Raw genomic sequence first — 18,721 nt, 5'->3', positions numbered from 1 at the left:
GGGTAATAAGTATCTATTTTAGCAGATGACACCTTATCATATAAATTTCAAGCCTCTTCATATATTTTCCTAGACGGAGTCTCGCTGTGTGGCCCAGACTGGAGTGCAGTGGCACAATCTCGGCTCATTGCAAGCTCCGCTTCCCGGGTTCACGCCATTCTCCTGCCTCAGCCTCCCGAGTAGCTGGGACTACAGGCGCCTGCCACCATGCCCGGCTAATTTTTTGTATTTTTTGTAGAGACGGGATTTCCCTGTGTTAGCCAGGATGGTCTCAATCTCCTGACCCTGTGATCCGCCCGCCTCGGCCTCCCAAAGTGCTGGGATTACAGGCGTGAGCCACCGCACCCAGCCCGTATTTTACTTTTTTATTACAAATTGCTAATTATGAAAAATTCAAGACTCTGGTATAATCTGAGCAGTATTGTTCTCTCGCTACAAATTAAGTTTGTATCACTTTTCTTTTTTTATTTTCTAGATCGAGTCTTAGTCTGTCTCCCAGGATGGAGTGCAGTGCTGTGATCTCGGCTCACTGCAACCTCCACCTCCTGGGTTCAAGTGATTCTGGTGCCTCAGCCTCCCGCGTAGCTGGGATTACAGTAGCATGCCACCATGCCCAGCTAATTTTTGTATTTTTAGTAGAGACGGAGTTTCAATCATTCTGCTGTCTTTTAAATAAAATATTTATTTTATATCTCTTTTTAAATCTAACAAATGAATATATTTATAAACTAGTGGCTTTGTTTTTTTCAGATGGAGTACCATTCTGTTGTCCAGGCTGGAGTGCAGTAATGCAATCATAGTTCACTGCAGCCTCCACCTCCCCAGGCTCAGGTGATCCTCCCACCTCAGCCTCCCAAGTAGCTGGGACTATGGGCACGCCTTCACACCCTAATTTTTGTATTTGTTTTGTAGTGACAGGGTCTTGCTATGTTGCCCAGGCTGGTCTCAAACTCCTAGGCTCAAGCAGTCCACCCACCTCAGACTCCCAAAGTGCTGGGATTGCAGGCGTGAACCACGCATGGGCCCAGCTAAACTGGTGCTGTAATCCATATATCCTAATTATTGGGATTACTGATACATTTAAATAAGTTATTTTCCACTACTTTATTTTTTGCTTTTTAGATTTCTTTTCCATACCCTTTTCTCTTCACTTCCTGCTTTCTATTGGATTGACTACATTTTCTTTATTCTTTCTTTCTTCTACTTAGTATCCAAGTTTTACATTTTATTTTCATTCTTTAAATTGTTTATTTATTTATTTTTACTTTTTTGAGGCAGTGTCTCACTGTGTTGCCCAGGCTGGAGTGCTGTGGCATGATCTCAGCTCACTGCAATCTCTGCCTCCCGGGTTCAAGTTGATTCTCCCACCTCAGCCTCCTGAGTAGCTGGGACCACAGGCGCGCATCACCACACCTGGCTAATTTTTGTATTTTCAGTAGAGACGGGATTTCGCCATGTTGCCCAGGCTGGTCTTGAACTCCTGAGCTCAAATGATTCACCCAACTTAGCCTCCCAAAGTGCTGGGATTACAGGCATGAGCCACCTCGCCCAGCCTAAATTGTTATTCTTAATTTTTATTATGCATTCTTCAATTATGAAGTCTAAAATTAAGGCACTTCATGATTTTCGAGTTTTATGTTTTGCTTAGAAAAGCTAATCTCAGTTTCAAGAATAAAAATTATTTTTATTTTCTTGTAGTACTTTTATAACTTTTAGCTGTATATTTTAATACTTAACTCATCTATAATTCTTTCTGTGTAGGGTTTCAGGAAGGGAATCTACCTTTATTTAGTGTCCAAATAAATAACTAATGGTCTCAATACCTCTTATACTGTCCTTTTCTTCTCCACTGATTTGAAATGTAATCTTTAATATTAAGTAAATTTCCATATATATGGATCTATTTTGATACATTCTACTTCATTCCAATCTATTTAGCTTTCCTTTGCCATTACTAAACTATCTTAATTACTCTTGTCTTTCTAACATCTAATAGGGCAAGTTCTTCAGCCCTATATGCTATCCATTGCTCTTTAAAAAAAGAAAAGAAAAATCTTTTACAATCGTCTATTCTTGTCTATATTCTCTCTTCATATGTCAAGTTCCTGTCCTCCCAACAATTCCTATCAAGGTTTTTATTGAGATTACATTGAATTTAATGATTAATTGAGAGATTACCATAATTATAAGATTGAATATTATCCTAAATTATATTATCTCTTCATTTATTCAAAAAAAGTTTTGTTTTTCTTTTGAGACGGAGTCTTGCTCTGTCACCCAGGCTGGAGTGCAGTGGCGTGATCTCGGCTTACTGTAAGCTCTGCCTCCCAGGTTTAAGTCATTCTCCTGCCTCAGCCTCCCGTGTAGCTGGGACTACAGGCGCCCGCCACCACACCCGGCAAATTTTTTTTTTTTTTTTTTTTGTATTTTTAGTAGAGACGGGGTTTCACCATATTAGCCAGGATGGTCTTGATCTCCTGACCTCGTGATCCGCCCGCCTCGGCCTCCCAAAGTGCTGGGATTACAGGCATGAGCCACCGCGCCCAGCCGGTATAATGATTTTTGTCTCTTCCTTTCCAGTATTTAACTCATTTCTGTCTTTCTTTTCCATTGGCCAAGACCTCTAGAACACTGTTGAATAGCAGCAGTTATAGCAGGCATTTTTTGTGTTATTCATGAAAAGGCTTCTAATGTTTCATAATAAACTGTGATGTTTAAGTTTTTAAACAGACCTCCTGCATCAAATTATGGAAATTTCCTTTTCCTAGTTTACAATAGCTCTTATCAGGAATGGGAGTTAAATTTTATCAAAAGGGTTTTCAGTATCTTAGAAAGATGATCTTTTTTATTATTTTTCTTTCAGTATACTGAACATATTCTTAATGTCAACCACAGTTGGATCAAACCTACTTGGTTAATTCAGTTCCTTCAATTCAACAAATATTCATGTACTTAATATATGCCAGGCAGCTTTCTGACCACTTAGCTTCTATTAAAGGAACTCACAATGATTCCTACCCTCATGGAGCTTATATTCTAGTAGATATCCATGATCTATATTTCTTTTAACCTGTTGTTGAATTAAAATTGCAATTTTGATTTAATATTTTTATATTTACATTTATAAATGAGATTGATACAAGTATTTATTTTGTGCCATACTTGTTTACTTCTCTTATTAAGGTATACCTTACAGAAATATATTGCAAATGTCTTATTATTTTCTATGCTATGGAAATGTGAAAGTAGCAAACGAATTTATCTCTTCTTTAGAGATTATCTATAACTTGCCTATAAAATCACCTAGATTTAAGACCTTTTCTTTTCCTTTTTTTTTTTTTTTTTTTTGAGATGGAGTCTCACTCTGTAACCCAGGCTGGAGTGCAATGGTGCAGTCACTGCTCACTGCAACCTCTGCCTCCCGGGTTTAAGCCATTCTCCTGCCTCAGCCTCCCAAATAGCTGGGATTACAGGCGCCCGCCACCACGCCCAGATAATTTTTGTATTTTTAGTAGAGACTGGGTTTCACCATGTTGACCAGGCTGGTCTCAAATTTGTGACCTCAAGAGATCTGCCCTCCTTGGCCTCCCAAAGTGCTGGGATTATAGGCGTTAGCCACAGTTCCCGGCCTCTTTTCCTTTTTTTAATTAAAAAAATTTGTTTAATTGTGGTTAAAAAAACACATACAATTTACCATCTTAACAATTTTTAAGTGTACAGTTCAGTCATGTTAACTATATTGTGCTCTATTTCTTCTTCAATATATTTTCTTTTATTATCTTAGATTCCCCACCTCTTTTTGAGTCAATTTTGGTTTGTATATACTTAGACACATTTCACCTAAATTTTAAATGCATTGCTATAAAGTAATATGCAATACATTAGTATGCTTTTAACATCTTCACTATTTGTGATTATATCTCCTTTTCATTCCAATGGTTTGTTGTTGTTGTTTTTGTTTGTTTGTTTTGAGACAGAACAAAACAGCTCACTGCATCCTCCACCTCCCAGGTTCAAGTGATTCTCATGCCTCAGCTTCCAGAGTAGCTAGGATTACAGGCACACGCCACCACACCCGGCTAATTTTTTGTATTTTTAGTAGAGATGGGGTTTCACAGTGTTGGCTAGGCTGGTCTCAAACTCCTGGCCTCAAGTGATCCATCCACTTCCGCCTCCCAAAGTGCTGGGAAAACAGGAGTGAGCCACTGCACCTGGCCCCGATGCTATTTTTATATTTTCTCTCCTTCTCCATCTTTCTTTTTTAAATCAGACTTACCAAAGATTGGTCTATTTTATTGGTTATCAAAGAATCAGATTTTTAGTACACTAGATGAGTGTGCTTTTTATTGTTTGTTTATTTCATTAATTTCTGCTTTTATGTCTTTTAATTCCATCCCCCAACTTTTAAAAGAGTTGTTTGTGATGTTCTTTGCCTAGCTTATTGAGTTTAATGTTTGGTTCATTGATTTTCAATCTTTTATGTTGAGTGCATTTCTAAAGCTATACATTTTCTTTTGAATGTCACTTTCTGTACACTATAGGTTTTGCTTTGTAATGTTTTCAGTATTGTCTTTAATTTCCATTGTGATTTACCCTTTAACTCAAGAGTTCTTTCCCTTCCTTCCTTCCTTCCTTCCTTCCTTCCTTCCTTCCTTCCTTCCTTCCTTCCTTCCTTTTCTTTCTTTCAGACAGAGTCTCACTCTGTCACCCAGGCTGGAATGCAGTGGCGTGGACTCGACTCACTGCAACCTCCATCTCCCAGATTCAAGCAATTCTTGTGCCTCAGTCTCCTGAGTAGCTGAGATTACAGCGCCCACCACCACACCCAGCTAGTTTTTGTATTTTTAGTAGACATGGGGTTTCACCATGTTGGCCAGGCTGGTCTCAAACTCTTGACCCTAAGGTGATCTGCCCCCCCATCAGCCTCCCAAAGTGCTGGGATTACAGGTTTGAGCCACCGCACCCGACCCCAAGAGTTCTTTTTACCTTACAAGCGGATAGTTACCTTTTTAGCTACCTGTTGGCATTATACATATTTTTTTCCTCCTACTCCTCCCTTTACACTCATTTCCATCCAGAGAACTAGTCCTCCACTTCAGGGCTGAGACTCCCAAGACTGGCCCCATCCACTGGGCTAATGAGCAGCATGCCCTCATTTCACCCTGCTCCTTCTTGTAAGAGTCATTTTACACATTTGTCTTTCCCACTTAGCTGAGGCCCTAAGGTAAGGAATTTAGAGATCTTTCCCACTCATTAAGGCCCTAAGGTAAGGAATTCAGAATGTATCTCTGAATAATTCACATTCAGAAATGTAAGAAACTCAGTTTTAAAACAGAAAAAATATATATCACTATGTCTATATAGTAGTTATAGCCAATGTCCCTAAACAAAATTGTCCAATGGTGCAAAGGAATTAGTAAGAATATCTAGGATTTCCAGGTTCAGATTTCAAATCTCATATTAAAATAGATAACATTATTTGTTCTTAAACTAAATTCTTCACATAAAATACATTCAGAAATGTATTCAGAGATACATTTCAAACAACGATTGTCAAAGCAAAGTCCAGAGACCTTTGCACCAGAATCGCCAGTGGTACTATTATAAGTGTACATACTGAGCCCCATCTCAGATCTATTAAGTCAGAATCTCTAGGGGGAGGGCTCAGGGATCTCCATTTTTAACAAGCACCCCCAAGATGAGTTTATTCTAGCACAGTGAAGTTTGACAACTATTTCTCTAAATGATACCCTGATACGCTTCAGTTAAGTACAGAGCAGGTCAACTAGGTAGAAAGGCATTAGGACCCATGTCATATAAAGAATTTTAAAGGAACCTAAGCTATTTAGTACTAAAAACAAACAAACAAAAAGAATTGGTTGGCAGAACATGAGAGATGCCACTGATGTAAAAAATACTTTAGATTTATTCCATACAGCTTTTGGAGGGTAAATTCAAAGGGTAGAAATTAGAAGGAGATAGATTTTGGCTTTAATGTAAGGAAAAGATTTCCAACAATTCGAGCTCTTCAAAAATGGAATAGACTTACTGTGAATTCGTGAGTTCACCCCTATTTGGACATAGTCAAGCAGATGATGAATGACTTTATGCCAGAGATGTTGAAGAGGGACTTTTACATCAAACTTTAGTTGATCGCTACATTCCTTTCCAACTCAGGATTCTTAAGATTCTCTAATTTTAGGAACATGAGTTCAATATGGGTTACAATTATTATAACATTTTTCAGGTGATACTAGAAGTTCATTTCCTCATAGTCAAGGATGCAGACACATTTAGTGATTTAACACAATGTACATAAAAACTGGCCTGAGGCTGGACACCATAGCTCACACCTGTAATCCCAGCACTTTGAAAGGTTGAGGCTAAAGGATTACAAGATCACTTGAGCCCAGGAGTTCAAGACCAGCCTGGGAAACATAGAGACACCCCTCCCCTACAAATTTTAAAAAATTATTCAAGTATGATGGCATGTGCCTGTAGTCCCAGCTACTTAGGAGGCTGAGGTAGGAGGACCTCTTGAACCTAGGAGGTCAAAGCTGCAGTAAGCCATGATAGGGTCACTACACTCAAGCCTGGGCAAGACTCTATCTCAAAAACATAATAAAATAAACTAAAATAAAAACTGGTCTGAGTAAATAAAATATCACACGATGTTTTTTTCAAATTTAAGAGTTTTTAAAGGTTTATTTTATTTTTTTATTTTTTGAGACAGAGTCTCACTCTGTCCAGCCCAGGCTGGAGTGTGGTGGCATGATCTTGGGTCACTGCAATCTTCGCCTCCCAGGCTCAAGTGGTTCTCCTGCCTCAACCTCCCAAGTAGTTGGTATTATAGGTGCATTCCACAATGCCTGACTAATTTTTGTATTTTTAGTAGAGATGGGGTTTCACCATGTTGGCCAGGCTGGTCTCGAACTCCTGACTTCAAGTGACCCATCTGCCTCAACCTCTCAAAGTGCTGGGATTACAGGCATGAGCCACCTGTTACATTACAGGCATGAGCCTACCACCTGGGGTCGTGGTGCACGCCTGTAGTCCCAGCTACTTGGGAGGCTGAGGAAGGAGAATCGCTTGAACCCAGGAGGCAGAGGTTGCAGTGAGCCGAGATCACACCACTGCACTCCAGCCTGGGCAACAGAGCAAGATTCCATCTCAAAATAATAATAATAATTAATAAAAATGAAGTTCAAGGATATGTAGCAAAGAAAATTAGTTACAACAACCCAATATTACAGTCTGTCTATAAAATAAACACATCTACTCCTTCCAACTTCATAAGGGTAAAAAATAAAAGTTTAAAATATGAAGCAGAGACAAGATTTCATAGTTACCTGTGAAAATAGCTCTCCGATCGTGTGTCTTTAAATTGGCAGGGGAAAAAAAGAAACTCAGTTTTAAAACAGAAAAATTATATATCATTATGTCTATATACTTGTTATAGCCAATGTCCCCAAACAGAAAATTGTTCAGTGGTGCAAGGGAATTAGTAATAATACCAAGAATTATTAGATTCAGATTTCAATTCCCATGTGAAAATAAACAATATTATTCGTTCTTAAACTAATTTTTTTTTTTTTTTTCTCGCACTGTCACCCAGGCTGGAGTGCGGTGGCATGATCTCACCTCACCACAACCCCCGCCTTCCTGGTTCAAGCGATTGTCGTGCCTCAGCCTCCTGAGTAGCTGAGATTACAGGTGTGTGCCACTGTGACCAGCTAATTTTTTTGTATTTTTAGTAGAAACAGGGTTTCACCATGTTAGCCACGCTGGTCTCAAACTCCTGACCTCTAGTGATCTGCCCACCTCAGCTTCCCAAAATGCTGAGATTACAGGTGTGAGCTACCATGTCCAGAAAGAAAACCTTTGTGGAGGTGCTGGGGATTGAACTGAGGGCCCCATGCATGCTAAGCATGCACTCTACCACTGAACTACATCCCCTTTAATTCTTAACATCAGAAATATTATTCAACAGACACATATCAGAGTTGAGGGAAATTATTGGAAAACTGAGACAAAAAAAGCATAGAGAAAGTTAATTTATTTTCTAGACAGAACTCTGCTAATATTAGAATTAAGTACTTTAATTAGATAGTAATTTACTTGCTTTCTTGTACCTTATGTCATCTTCTCTAGTCTGTTTTAGTCCTACACGTATTAAATAGCAAAAACAAATTATATATTTTGCATGATCAGTATGTTACAACATTAAGATCAGACTAATAATACAAGTCATCTACTCCACTGCCAATTTTTATACTCCCTGCAATCTTACAGCACATCCTCATATGAACAAAAAGGCTTTATATTTATCTTACAAAGGATATAAACATCAATTTATAAAAAAGAGACACAAGCCTTATATAGTTAAAAGTAATATAATTAACATGATTACAAAAACATTTCTAACAAAGCAGAGGAAATAGTTAATATTGCTTGTAGTTCTATTAAGAGTTTATTGAAGCATTAAAAATAATTTCAAAACAATAAAATACAAAGGCAAATATCCAAATAGTTTTGTATGGATCTTGCATTCACTTTTCCTTGATCCAACCTAGTTTTAATTCCTATGGCCTACAGGATGGCTTAGATAAGGAGGAAGCTAAAAATTGGCTGTTACAAAGTTGCAGTTGTGTGGCATATGGGTAATCTACATAACTGAAGTTGAAGGGACAAATGCAATCTTCCCCACAAAACCTGCTTTTCCCGCAGTCCATTGTCACAATCCCAAGTCCAGCTACTTCCTCAACATCTCCATCTCCCTGGCTAAAACCTCCCATCTCTCATCTGGGTTGTTGTAAAGGCTCCTAACTAACCTCACCTCTTTTGCCTTTGCCCTCTATGATTAATTCTCAACTCAGTAGCCAGACTGATCCTTTCCTCAAAGCTCTCCAGTGGCATCCTTTTTTTTTTTTTTTTTTTTTTTTTTAGTAGAGACGGGGTTTCACCATGTTGGCCAGGATGGTCTCGATCTCCTGACCTCGTGATCCACCCGCCTCAGCCTCCCAAAGTGCTGGGATTACAGGCGTGAGCCACCATGTCCAGCCTCCAGTGGCATTCTTATTCAAAATAAAAGTCAATATCCTAGGCTGGGCATGGTGGCTCACGCCTGTAATCCCAGCACTTTGGGAGGCTGAGACGGGTGGATCACTTGAGGTCAGGAGTTCAAGATCAACCTGGCTAACATGGCAAAACTCCATCTCTACTAAAAATACAAAAATTAACTGGGCATGGTGGTGGGCGCCTGTAGTCCCAGCTACTTGGGAGGCTGAGGCAGGAGAATTGCTTGAACCCAGGAGGCAGAGGTTGCAGTGAGCCAAGATCACGCCACTGCACTCTAGCCTGGGCGACAGAGCAAGACTATGTCTTGGAAAAAAAAAAATAGTCAATATCCTTACAACTGGGTCCTACACCAACTATTCCCCATTTTCCATCTTCTGCTCTCAATGACTCAGTTCCAGCTACCCTGGCCAGTGCTTTGCTATTTTATGAACAGCCCACTCTTACCTCAGGGATTTAGCAATTGCTCTTTCCTTTATCCAAAAAAATTTTCACCTAGATTCCATGTATCTTATTCCTTTAACCTCCTTCAGGTTTTTGCCCAGTGTTCATTTTTCAGCAAATGATCCCCTAACCACCTCATTTATAACTGCAAAACTTATGCATCTCAAGACCCCCCCCAACCTCCTTCTTTAAACTTGTTTTTGCTCTATAGAACTTACCACCACATGATTACTATATATTTTGCTTATTTTGTTTACTGTCTGATTGTCCTCCCTAGATTATAAGACAGATTAGGGATTTTTGTCTGTTTTTTTCAATCCTATATTTCCATGGCTAGCACATAGTAGGTATTCAACAAATGCTTGTTGAATATATGAACATCCTCTATAAATTCTCTAGTAACCAGTGTCGAGAACTACATGCCTATGTAGGTGACCCAAACACTTCCTCTAAGAACTGTATAGAAAAATAACTTCAGGCCAGGCGTGGTGGCTCATGCCTGTAATCCTAGCACCTTGGGAGGCCAAGGCAGGTGGATCGCAAGGTCAAGAGATCAAGACCATCCTGGCCAACGTGGTGAAACCCCATCTCTACTAAAAATACAAAAATTAGCTGGGCATGGTGGCGCATTCCTGTAGTCCCAGCTACTCGGGAGGCTGAAGCAGGAAAATCGCTCGAACCCAGGAGGCGGAGGTTGTGGTAAGCCAAGATCGCACCACTGCACTCCAGCCTGGCGACAGAGCGAGACTACGTATCAAAAAAAAAAAAAGGAAAAAATAAAAATAACTTCATTTAATTTAAACATCTTAATTAAAAATAGCAGCATTCAACTAAACATTCACATAACAACTACACAATCATTCTCTTTACTTCTTTCCTACCTTAAGCCTTGATGCCATCACTACTTCAAGAAAAAAAAAATAGTTTCTAAATATCCCACAGAAGAAAACAAGGTAATGTTAATATAAATACTCTGCCCCTACATTTATGCATTCTTCCCTCAAAAATTTTATAAATTCCACACCCTTCCACCAGAAGTTAAAGAAAGGAGATGTATCCTCCCACTTTCGGAAATGCTTTAACCAAAATTAAAGAAAGAATGAACAAGCTATCCGTAGGAACCCATTCATCGACAGAAAGGAGAAACATTTCCTAAGAAATGTCAAAGACAAATGACTCTGGATCTAACACCATTTGGGGGGTTTCATACCAGTGCTAACACGGAGACATAATATTATTACATTTATATTAATAAGGCTGGGTGTAGTGGCTCATACCTGTAATCGCAGAACTTTGGGAGGCTGAGGCAGGAGGATATCCTGCTTGAGGACAGGAGTTCAAGACAAGCCTGGGCAAAATAGTGAGACCCCGTCTCTACACAAAAAAAATAAATAAACAGCACAGTGAAAAGATTGCTTGAGCTCAGGAGTTCAAGGCTGCAGTGAGCTATGATTGTACCACTGCACACCAGCCTGGGGAAGAGCACAAGACCTTGACTCTTAAAAAAAATTTGTATTAACATACTACTTCCAGAAATTAAACAAGACATACACAGTATGTGGATGTAAACAAAGAGAATGATTTCCATGTGCAAAACATAAAACAGATTAATAACTGAAGTTTCCTAGTTTATTTTCTTGTTTTATTTTTTTTTAATTATTTTTTGAGACAGTCTCACTCTGTCTCCCAGGCTGGAGTGCAGTGGCATGATCTCAACTCACTGCAACCTCTGCCTCACTGGTTCAAGCAATTCTCCTGCCTCCGCCTCCTGAGTGACTAGGATTACAGGCACCCACCACCACACCCGCCTAATTTTTGTATTTTTTTTTTTTTCAGTAGAGACAGGGTTTCACCATGTTAGCCAGACTGGTCTCGAACTCCTAACCTCAAGTGATCTGTCTGCCTCAGCCTTCCAAAGTACTGGGATTACAGATGTGAGCCCAGTCTATTCAGAGGTCTAGTAAACTTAAATCAGTTCTGAAGCTTTTCTAGATAGCAGTAGTAAAACACACTATAAATCAGGTTATCTGGTTCTCAATTCAATGTTCTTTTCATTCTCTCATGCTACTCTCTAAATTTGAATGTTCTCTTGACCAGGAATAAAATTATTCCATATATATGAGTTGAAACTACTATATCGCCAGGAAATAAAATAAAGTCTAACTTCCCAATATTATTCCTAAATTAAATTGTGGTTAGTCAGGATGTTGCTACATACTTTTAATAATAACTGAAAATTGAAGCAGAAAAAACTGCAATTCACTATTACTTGTATATTTTGTGCCACGAACAGAGGAAACTGTCATTTACAGTATAATTTTCTGGGCATAGGCATGGATTCTGGTGTTCACATCTCCAAGTTCAAATCTCAGTTTTGTCACTTATTAGGGGACATTATCTTAATGTCTCTAAGCTTTTATTTTCTTTTTCTCTCTTTTTTTTCTTTTCTTTTTTTCTTTTTTTTTTTTTTTTTTTGAGACAGAGTGATTACAGGCTTAACCTCCTGGGCTCAAGCGATCCTCCTGCCTCAGTCTCCCAAGTAGCTAGGACCACAGGTGCACACCACCACGCAGCTAATTTCTGTATTTTTTTTGTAGAGATGGGGTTTTACCATGTGTTCAGGCTGGTCTCAAACTACTGGGCTCAAGTGATCCACCCGCCTTTGCTTCCCAAGTGCTGGAATGACAGGAATGAGCCACCGTGCCCAGCCCTATTTTCTCACTTTTAAAAAAGAGAAGTTATTGTTTTAAAATATGTTGTACATGAGGCCAGGTGTAGTGGCTCATTCCTGTCATTCCAGCACTTCTTGAGGCTGAGGCAGGAAGGTAGCATGAGTCCAGGAGTTCGAGACCAGCCTGGGCAGCACAGTGACACACCCATCTGTACAAAAAATTTTTTAAATTCTCTAGGCATGGTGTTACGTGCCAGTAGTCCCAGCTACTCAGGAGGCTGGAGGGTCACTTGAACCAGGGAGGTCAAGGCTGCAGTGAGCCATGATTATGCCACTGTACACCAGCCTGGGCAATCCAGGGAGACCTGTCTCAAAAAAAAGCACATTTCACATGATAAATATTATAATTTTTGTCAATTAAAAATAAATATTTATCTCTCATATCCCAGGAAATCAAGTAAAAATAAATAAAATAAAAGAAATAAATGAATAAAATTTAAACAATTAAAAGAAGATAGCACTACTACTTATGTCTTTGAGTTGTGAGAAAAATGCACAGAAAGTCCTTAGCACATGGCCTAACATATATATATTCATAGTGACAGATATACTACTGTCAATTGCAGTCAGACATGAATGGAAATTATAATCAGATTCCCACCTTGCAAACTTTAGATGTGACTTCATATTAATTCAACAAATCTTCCAAGTCAGAATGCTTGTTGATTTGAATCTTAGAGCAATTATTTTTATCTAGTCCTTAAGAAATGAAAAAATAATGTAATAGTAAACTCATGCAATGACTTAATAAATTTAAAGCTATAAACAGACTAAATCCAACACTAAACAAGCATTTTGCAATCTATTTTGGCCAAAACAATGCATTTTCCCTCATTCATGTAACAATGACTCAGTGTGCCAGCTCCCAATGTTACAAAGCCTGTTCTTGGTGATTCAACGGTGCCCTCTGTCTGAATGCTGAAAAAATACAAACCCAAATTTAAAACTTTGTAAAAACATGCTTTCTCAAGTAAATTCTTAATCAACAGTTCTATGAAATTGATCCTGTCTTTAATCACTGCTGGCAGATAGTCCTTAAAACAAACAAACAAACAAACAAACAAAATCAGGTGCAGTGGCTCATGCCTGTAATTCCAGCACTTTGGGAGGCCAAGGAGGGTGGATCAACTGAAGTTAGGAATTCAAGACCAGCCTAGGTAACATGGTGAAACACTGTCTCTACTAAAAATACAAAAATTAGCTGGGCATGGTGGCAGAAGCCTGTAATCCCAGCTACTCAGGTGGCTGAGGCAAAAGAATTGCTTGAATCCAGGAAGCAGAGGTTGCAGTGAACCGAGATCACGCCATTGCACTCCAGCCTGGGCTATAAGAGCTAGACTTTGTCTCCAAAAAAAAAAAAAGAAAAAAAAACCCACCACCACCAACAAATGTCATGCCATTTGTTACAAGAGCACAAGAAAGTCATGTCTACATCTCTGTAATTTATCTGGAAATTTGGAAATTCCATGATATTTTTCTCAAAATTTATTCCATATCATTTAATGAAATTATTGACATGAATCACCTAGATAAGTTTATTGCTCTCTTTTTTTGTTCTGTCCATGTAAAACTCTGTACTTTATTTAACATGTCATTGTAGCGGTTTGCTCCGTAGTAAGTATCACCAACATTAAATATTTATTGGGTATCTTCTGTGTGCGGTACACAATACTAGGTGAAAAGGATGGAAAAAACCATTCTCTATCCTTAAAGAAATAACAATCTAGTTTCTAAAACAAGACATATAAAAAGGATGTGTACAAAAATATATGGTGAAATGCTCACTAAAAAGTATGTTTCTTTCCATCTGCTTCCACCTTAAGGAAGTTATTCAACTTCTCTGAACCTCAGTTTATCTGGAATATAAAAATAATATCTACCTTAAAGGAAAGTCGCAAAGGTTAATTCAGATATCTGTAAAAGTCTCAGCACATAGTAAAAGCTTAATGAAAGATGGTTGTTATTATTTCTACTATTTTTAAGAGAATAATCTTAAATAATAGTGTCCTACATTAAAGACATTTTATTTGCTTCAAATGGAAAGACATGTAAATAAAAAAGTTTATGCTTTACTTTTACAATATTAAACATTCTTTCTAGTTAAGAAAAACAGTGATCTTGATTAAATGCTTGACATATCAGGAATGAGCCATTTCTAAAAGAATTATTTCAATATAAAAATATTCTGCTCTCTTCATGTTAAAAACTCTCAGTAAACTACGCATTAAAGGAACATACCTCAAAATAATAAGAGCCATCTATGACAAACCCACAGCCAACATCATACTGAATGGGCAAAAGCTGGAAGCATCCCCCTTGAAAACTGGCACAAGACAAAGATGCCCTCTCTCACTACTCCTATTCAACATAGAATTGGAAGTCCTGGCCAGAGCAATAAGGCAAGAGAAAGAAATGAAGCACATCTGAATAGGAAGAGAGGAAGTCAAACTATCTCTGTTTGCAGATGAGATGATTCTATATGTAGAAAACCCCAGAGTCTTGGCTCAAAAGCTCCTTCAGCTGATAAACAACTTCAGCAAAGTTGCAGGATACAAAATCAATGTACAAAAAACACTAGCACCCCTATGCACCAACAATAGTCAAGCTGAGAGCCAAATCAGAAAGGCACTCTCATTCATGATTACCACCAAAAATATAAAATACCTAGGAATACAGCTAACCAGGGAGGTGAAAGATCTCTACAATGAGAATTACAAAATACTGCTCAAAGAAATCAGAGAAGCCACAAACAAATGGAAAAACATCCCATGCTCATGGATAGGAAGAACCAATACCATTAAAATGGTCATATTGTCCAAAGCAATTTACAGATTAAATGCTATTCCTATCAAACTACCAATAACATTCTTCACAGAATTAGAAAAAACTATTCTAAAATTCATATGGAACTAAAAAAGAGCCCAAATAGCCAAGGCAAAAAGAACAAAGCTAGAGGCATCAGGTTACCTGACTTCAAACTATACTACCGGGCAACAAGCATGGTACTCGTACAAAAACAGGCACATAGACCAATGGAACAGAATAGAGAGTCCAGAAATAAGGCCACACACCTACGACCATCTGATCTTCAACAAAGCTGACAAAAACAAGCAATAGAGAAAAGACTCTCTAGTCAATACATGGTGCTGGGATAATTGGCTAACCATATGCAGAAGATTGAAACTGGACTCCTTCCTTACATGATATACAAAAATCAACTAAAGATGGATTAAATACTTCAATGTAAAACTCAAAACTACAAAAACCCTGGAAGACAACCTAGGCAATATTATCCTGGACTTAGGAACAGGAAAATATTTCATGACAAAGACGCTAAAAGCAATCGCAAAAAATTGACAAATGGGATCTAATTAAACTTAAGAGCTTTTGCACAGCAAAATAAACTATCAACAGAGTAAACAATCTACAGAATGGGAGAAAATATTTGCAAACTATGCATCTGACAAAGGTCTAATGCCCGCATCTATAAGGAACTTAAACAAATTTACAAGAGAAAACAAACTACCCCATTAAAAAGTGGGCAAAGGAAATGAACAGACGCTTTTCTTTTCTTTTTCTTTTCCCTTCTTTTTTTTTTTTCTTTTGAGACTGAGTTTCCCTCTTGTCACCCAGGCTGGAGTGCAGTGGCACACTCTAGGCTCACTGCAACCTCTGCCTCCTGGGTTCAGTCGATTCTCCTGCTGGAGCCTCCCAAGTAGCTGGGATTACAGGCATGTGCCACCACTCCCAGCTAATTTTTTATTTTTAGTAGAGATGAGGTTTCTCCATGTTGGTCAGGCTGGTCTTGAACTCTCGACCTCAGGTGATTCGCCTGCCTCGGCCTCCCAAAGTGCTAGGATTACAGGCATGAGCCACCACGCCCGGCTGAACAGACACTTTTCAAAAGAAGACATATATGCAGCCAACAGACATATGAAAAAAAGCTCAATATCACCGATCATTAGAGAAATGAAAATCAAAACCACAATGAGATACCATCTTACACCAGTCAGAATGGCCATTATTAAAAAGTCAGCTCTTTCCCATCTTACAAGATGGAGGGTGAACAAGTTCAGAAGCCAGATACTAAAGAGAAGAAACCCAAAGCCAAGAAGGCTGATGCTGGTGGCAAGGTGAAAAAGGGTAACCTCAAGGCTAAGAAGCCCAAGAGTGGGAAGCCCCATTGCAGTCAAAATCCTGTCATTGTCAGAGGGATTGGCAGATATTCTCCATCTGCTATGTATTCCAGAAAGGCCACGTACAAGAGGAAGTACTCAGCTGTGAAATCCAAGGTTGAAAAGCAAAAGGAGAAATTTCTTGCAACTCTTAAAAAACCAGTTGGTGGTGGCAAGAACAGTGGTACTCAGGTGGTTAAACTTTGCAAAATGCCCACGTATTAGCTTACTGAAGATGTGCCTTCAAAGCTGTTGAGTCAAGGAAAAAAAAACTCTTCAGTCAGCACGTGAGAAAACTGTGAGCCAGCATCACTCCCAAGACCATTCTGATCATCCTCACTGGATGCTACAGGGGCAAAAGGGTGATTTTCCTGAAACAGTTGGCTAGTGGCTGGTTACTTGTGACTGGACCTCTGGTCCTCAATCAAGTTCCTCTACGAAGAACACACCAGAAATTTGTCATTGCCACCTGAACCAAAATTAATATCAGCAATGTAAAAATTCGAAAACGTCTTACTGATACTTACTTCAAGAAGAAGCTGCAGGCCTGGCATGGTGACTCATGCCTGTAATCCCAGCATGTTGGGAGGCCAAAGCGGGCAAATCACTTGAGGTCAGGAGTTCAAGAACAGCCTGGCCAACATGGTGAAATCCTGTCTCTACTAAAAATACAAAAATTAGCCGGGTGTGGTGGCATGGGCCTGTAATCCCAGCTACTTGGTAGGCTGAGGCAGGAGAATCGCTTGAACTCAGGAGGCGGAGGTTGCTGTGAGCCAACAGCGTGCCACTGCCTGGGTGACAAGAGGGAAACTCAGTCTCAAAAAAAAAAAAAAAAAAAAAAAGACGTTGCCCAGACACCAGGAAGGTGAGATCTTGCACACAGAAAAAGAGAAATACAAGATTACAGAGCAGCACAAGATTGATCAAATAGCTGTGGACTCACGGATTTTAATCAAAATCAAAGCTATTCCTCAGCTCCAGGGCTACCTGTGATTTGTGTTAGCCCCGACAAATGGAATTTATCCTCACAAATTGGTGTTCTAAATCTTTTTTTTTTTTTTTTTTTTTTTGATATGGAGTCTTGCTCTGTCGCCTAGGCTGGAGTGCAGTGGCGCGATCTCAGCTCATTGCAAGCTCGGTTCCCAGGTTCACGCCATTCTCCTGCCTCAGCCTCCCGAGTAGCTGGGACTACAGGTGCCCGCCACCACGACCAGCTAATTTTTTGTATTTTTTAGTAGAGACGGGGTTTCACTGTGTTAGTCAGGATGGTCTCCATCTCCCGACCTCGTGATCCGCCCGCCTTGGCCTCCCAAAGTGCTAGGATTACGGGCATGAGCCACCGCGCCCGGCCTCGTGTTCTAAATTTCTTAAGAAGAACTTAATTTAAAAACTCATAACAAAAAAAAAAAGTCAAAAAATAACATGCTGATGAGGTTGCAGAGAAAAGGGAATATTTCTGCACTGTTGGTGGAGTGTAAATTAGTTCAACCATTGTGGAAAGCAGTATGGCAATTCCTCACAGGGCTAAAAGCAGAACTACCATTCGACCCAGCAATCCCATTACTGGGTATATACCCAGAGGAATATAAATTATTCTACCATAGAGACACATGCACACGAATGCTCATTGCAGCACTGTGCACAGTAGCAAAGACATGGAATCAACCTAAATGCCCATCAATGACAGACTGGATAAAGAAAATGTATGTATACACCATGGAATACTATGCAGCCATAAAAAAGAATGGGATCATGTCTTTTGCAGGTACATGGATGGAGCTGGAGGCTATTATCCTTAGCAAACTAATGCAGGAACAGAAAGCCAAATACTGCATGTTCTCACTTATAAGTAGAAGCTAAATGATGAGAACTAATTAACACGAAGAAGGAAACAACAGACACTGGGGCCTACCTGAGGGTGGAGGGTGGGAGAAGGGAGAGGAGCAGGAAAAATAACTATTGGGTACTAGGCTTAGTACCCAGGTGGCTAAATAATGTGTACAACAAACCCCTGCGACATGAGTTTACCTGTGTAACAAACCTGCACATGCACCCCTGAACCTAAAATAAAAGTTTAAATAAATAAATAAATAAGAAAAAACTATTATACTCACGACTCCTTTACCACTAATGAAATTTAAGGAGTTACAGGAATACAAATTTTCTCGTACTTACTTCATATGGCTTGCCTGTTCTCTTAAAACATCATCTAAGATGTTAAAAATAATTCAGTCACATTGATGGTCATCTACATATCTAACACCAAGAGCAGCCCAAAAACAGAATAATGATAATA

At 39.1% G+C, this 18,721-nt stretch overlaps 1 protein-coding gene and 1 pseudogene across 2 annotated transcripts in view; one reads left to right on the top strand and one right to left on the bottom strand.

Moving 5' to 3' along the window:
* Positions 1-18,721, bottom strand: part of OTUD7B (OTU deubiquitinase 7B) — a 129,520-nt gene that overhangs the window by 99,021 nt on the left and 11,778 nt on the right. The gene's annotated exons all lie outside the window — the stretch shown is intronic.
* Positions 16,306-16,997, top strand: LOC103247179 (large ribosomal subunit protein eL6 pseudogene; annotated as a pseudogene).

The sequence above is a fragment of the Chlorocebus sabaeus genome, chromosome 20 (genome assembly GCF_047675955.1).
Source record: "Chlorocebus sabaeus isolate Y175 chromosome 20, mChlSab1.0.hap1, whole genome shotgun sequence".
Taxonomy (NCBI): domain Eukaryota; kingdom Metazoa; phylum Chordata; class Mammalia; order Primates; family Cercopithecidae; genus Chlorocebus; species Chlorocebus sabaeus.
Note: the sequence above shows the minus strand (reverse complement) of the source record. Positions and strands in the feature narration are given on the sequence as shown.